This window comes from Zea mays, chromosome 1 (genome assembly GCF_902167145.1).
Source record: "Zea mays cultivar B73 chromosome 1, Zm-B73-REFERENCE-NAM-5.0, whole genome shotgun sequence".
Classification (NCBI taxonomy): domain Eukaryota; kingdom Viridiplantae; phylum Streptophyta; class Magnoliopsida; order Poales; family Poaceae; genus Zea; species Zea mays.
The window spans coordinates 234,750,374-234,755,061 of NC_050096.1; the positions used below are offsets into that span (position 1 = coordinate 234,750,374).

At 45.8% G+C, this 4,688-nt stretch overlaps 1 long non-coding RNA gene across 1 annotated transcript; it reads right to left on the minus strand.

The window, feature by feature from the left end:
• Positions 1-3,518: 3,518 nt before the first annotated feature.
• LOC103643433 (uncharacterized) lies at positions 3,519-4,443 on the minus strand. Its single transcript, XR_561004.3, has 3 exons — positions 3,988-4,443; positions 3,721-3,856; positions 3,519-3,638 (listed from the first exon to the last, which is right to left on the minus strand). It is a non-coding gene; the product is annotated as an uncharacterized lncRNA (long non-coding RNA).
• Between the last annotated feature and the right edge of the window lie 245 nt (positions 4,444-4,688).

Genomic DNA, 4,688 nt, shown 5'->3' on the forward strand with positions numbered 1-4,688 from the left:
ACTGTGGTGCTCGTCATAGCGAGGGTCCAGCAAGTGGAGCCACGTCATCCTGCAAATTAAGAAAATAAGGTTAGTAAAAATATTAAAATATAACAACAACAATGGCATAGTAGAATAACATATGTGTACTCTGCGTGTGAGGTAAACATTGTATCACACCTGACTAAGTGTTCAAATGCATATACGTGAGTTGTGGCCAAGTCTGCCACATTTTCCGCATTCGTTCTACTCTAGGTCCACGAGAAAGGGGGACGCTCGACCTCTCCTAGTGCGGCCGGAAACCTAATCCATGATCAAGTTGCACCGGCTCCTTTTCCTAGTACCACGTTTGTCCCAATGATGCGCTGGATCAGCAATGTATATTGGACCGGTGTACGTTGGCCACTGTGACTCGTCAAGAAATGGCTCAAAACGTGGGCTCCAGGTACGTACTAAGCTCTCCACTCTAAACTCCGAAGGGATCCTGCTCTTGAATGCAAAGTTGTGATGAGGTGCAGCGACAACATAATGAGAACATGGAAAGTGGTACTGTATAGGTTTACCACAACCACACGAGAATGCATCAAGCTCTCCACACGAAAATTCGGCAGCACCTCCCATATACATTGAGGTTTCTAAAACCTGCAAAGCTACAACAACACAATGGCTACCATATACACTAACCAACACAAAAAATGTACGATAGGTACATAATAAACAATATGCTAAACAATATGCTAACTATATACTCACTAACTTTCCTACATCCAATATACTAACAATATGCTAAACATATGCTAGCAATTTACTAACTATGTAACCAATAACTATATGGTAAGTTAAACTAAATGGTAACCTTATAATAACTATATACTCACTAAATTTCCTCCATATACTAAACAATGTGCTAAGTAACAAAAAAATTGAAAAAAAAATACCTCACTCGGCCTGCGCCAGAGTGGCCGGAGGAGGAGTGGCTGGGAGGAGCGACGTGGTGGTCGGCGAGGCGGTCGGCGTGGTGGTTGGCACGGTGGTCGGCGTGCTGGTCGCCGAGGCGACAGATAGAAAGTGCAGCGACAGATATTTTTTCCGGGCTCGGCACGAAGATCTATGGCACCGAGCTCGAGCCACATTGATGCCACGCCAGCCCTTTTGAGCCATCGCGGCACGAAGCTCGGCGCCAAGATCCGTTGTTTGTTGGGGAGGATGAGCACCTTGAGGCTGGGCGAGCCCAGCAGAAGCAGGTCTAGCGGGACGGAGGTTGGTGCGACTCTGACGTGCGCACACGGCGGGGCTCGGCTTTTGGTGTACGGGATCCTAGTCCTAGTAGAGAGTAGACGCCGACGCTGGAGCCAGGCCCAATGAAGGGGGAGCACCGCCGGGTTGAGTGTGTTGGAGGCTTCCGCGTGCGTGCCTACCGTCAGGCGGGCGGACGACCCGAATCAGCCGAGGTGGTGGTAGTGAGTGGGTGAGGGGAGAGGACGACAACTACCACGACGCATCGACGGGGGCGAGAGCAGCTTAGGGCGATCACGGCACCTCACGGTCACCACCGAGTACCTCCTCTGCCCCCATTCCTGCACAGGGATCGCTGTCGCATGGTCGGCGTGACTCTCAGACTCCTCATGCTCGTTGAGAAGTTGGTGGAGCCTCCGGTCCAAGTTGATGGTCGCGGCGTCTGCCCGAACCATCCTCGTGCCGAGCGTGCCGCCATGGCGGATGTACTTGAGCCTAGACTCGGAATTCCTGTCGACAGTACATATAAGATGGAGCTTGTCAAAATTGGCATTCCTGTCGACAGTACATATAAGATGGAGCTTGTCAAAATTTTGTTCTTATATGGAATGTTTCAGAGCAAACCATCGACAGATTATCCTTGGAGATTCGTTCTCCCCATTGACAGATGGAGCTGTTTCCACTGCGGCATGCATGATGACATGGGCCAGGTCGCCACGGAAAAAACGAGATTTGGGCGGAGTGTTTGGTGCGCCGAATAGGGTTGGTATATGCAGGTAATTGGTCGTTGTGCAGCGTAGGTACAGGGTCGTTGGTTGTTTGAATCGTACTTCGTGAGCAGTTAGTGCTGTTGATCGGTTCAGGATCTCGTATCTGGTAGAAGGCACGGATCAGGCATGCAGACTGTACGAGGCCTCATGCTTGGTAGACTGGTAGTCGTCTGTAGCTAAAGACAGGTATGGTTTTTACTGGACTTGAAAATGTTGTTAGCTAGCTAGTCTATCGATGTTAGTTTCGTAGAGAGTCAACGCAAATCACCTTTGCTAATGGTCAATTGTATACTCCGAAGTCCAAACACACCTTTTTTATCACTTACAGTACGTCGCAAGTCTGTCAAAACGGCGCCCAGTTCAGACAGTGCTGTTCGTTTTCACTCTGAGCTTCCATGAATTGCTCACTCTTTTGCTAACAGTATTGGAACCCAAGGGCCAGTGATCTTCATTTAGCTGTTATGTTAATTATTTGAAACATTCCATGCACTCCTTTTTTTTGTCGTCTGAATCTTAACATATAAGATATAACTGTACCTTGAAGAAACCCAGCTGAGCACAACCAGTTGTAAGGGGGGAAAAAGAAAGAAAGAAGCTGATGACACACTCAATGGCTTGATCAAACCTTTCATATTCCCCAGTTTTTAGAACTCAGATCCACAACATTGCATTTACATACACCTGGGAAACAGATGTAATCGTTTATGACGGGCAGAATGGGCGGCATCAGTAAACTACTTTCTCTGCATTTCCTCGTGCATGTATGTTATGTAATGTTGCCACTGCCCAGCATCAGTAAACTAATGTTCTCCCCATTGACAGATGGAGCTGTTTCCACTGCCTAGCTGTTTCCACTGGAAAATGCACTAAGGAAAGACAACAACTCAGACTCAAGTTATATGCACAACCAACAATGAATAATAGTTTTGTGTCAGTTTAAGGATGTCATGATAATAGTTGTAGCAGAACAAGTTAACCAAGAGAAACTGCTTCCAATTATTAAATATTCATGCACCACATAAAACTAATTTGTTCTTGTTGGAAACCTTTGGAAGCGGCAATAACCAAAAAATGTCGACACCATGGATGATTCAGTAGCACTGCGCATAATTAAAGTTGGAACAGCTTTGTAAAATAAACTGAGAAGTAGGACCACTTTTATGCTAACGAGAAGAAAAAAAGGCTAAAAATAATGTAATAAAGATGTCTACAGAATCAAAGAAATATAAGAACATCTGTAACATCTTAAAATAGATAATGGCTAACATAAGTTTATCAATAGAAGACCTGGTCTGCACCACCACGGAGAACAATAGTCGCTGTCTGGCCAGAAGGGCAGCCACTAAATATGTTGAACCTTTCATTGCCTACTTGCTTTTCCTCGAATACCTCACAGGACCCGATTACCTTTATGGAAAAAAGGAGAAAATATCAGCTTGAACTCAGCATCAAGTAGCTGACATGAATCCTAAATTTCCAGTTAACAATCTATCAAAAATTGACAATTCAACAGAACACAAGCAAATACACGCTTACATCATTGATGACATTATTTACAGAAGTTTGAACAGTTCCACCAGTTGCTGCAGCAACACGTTGCAAATCTTCTTCAGTGACACGGCGAGCACATAAAATGTCTCGATCTGCAAAATACTGTATAGACCCAAATTATCTGAGATAGGCTGCAGAAGTACATCACAGAAAAGCATTCAGTTAGACAAGAACATCAGACTACCTGTGTTGCAAGATCACCAATAGCTAGCCGAGACAGAACTATCTTTGCTCCACTTTTCACACATTTATCCAGTTTATCATAAATAATGTTCCACTCAGCGTCAACAATTGATTGGTATTGCAGAGGGTCAGACAATCTACAGGTATGATGGAAATTATAAAGCCAATATAAGCGACCATTGAAAAGAATATAAAGCAACATAAGTAAAGAACGGAGAACACATTCTGTTCTATAGCAGATGGGGCTTGAGTGAACCGGTACGGATACCTGATCTCTGCATTTTCCTTCTCAGATTTCAACTCGAAACTCAAAATCAGTTGTCACTTCTCGCATGCCGGGAGCATGTTATAAGTGAATTCGCCAAAGCAAAACAGGTCTGCTAATACTCTTGGATCACCTGGCAGTGGCAGCAAGTAACAACTCTACCAGACAGCATCCGTCCCCTTTTCCCCCTTTCCCCTACTTTTCGTTTTTAGACCATCACAAATCTCCCCTGCAACAGGAAAATCGGATGTGGAATATACTATACGTCAAAGCAGCTACTAACCTTCTTTAGGCTTCGTTAGGCTTCTAACAAACGCGACGCGGGAGAAAAAAAAAGTACCGTAGAATTGTAGGCGGCTCGAATGAGAAAACCCGAAACACGGAATTTTCTTGTCACTGGCCCAGAGTACCCACTGAGCGATTGAAATGGACCAGGAGCCCAAACACCACACGCACGGAGCGGTGGTGGCGACGCCCAGGCCCAGTCCGTCCCCGATGGACTGATAAGTGATCATCTGAAAAGGAGGAAGGAGACTGCGGCCGGAGCAAAGTGGCAGGCAGTCTGGCAGTGGTGGAGTGGCCATACCTGATGCAGCCAGCCAGTGTGTGCAGTGCAGCAAAGAGGCCCTGAAGAAGTTGCATACCGTGGGCTCTGAGCCAACGCCTGGAAAGCGAGCTGCATTTGTCTGCCACTCTGTGAATTT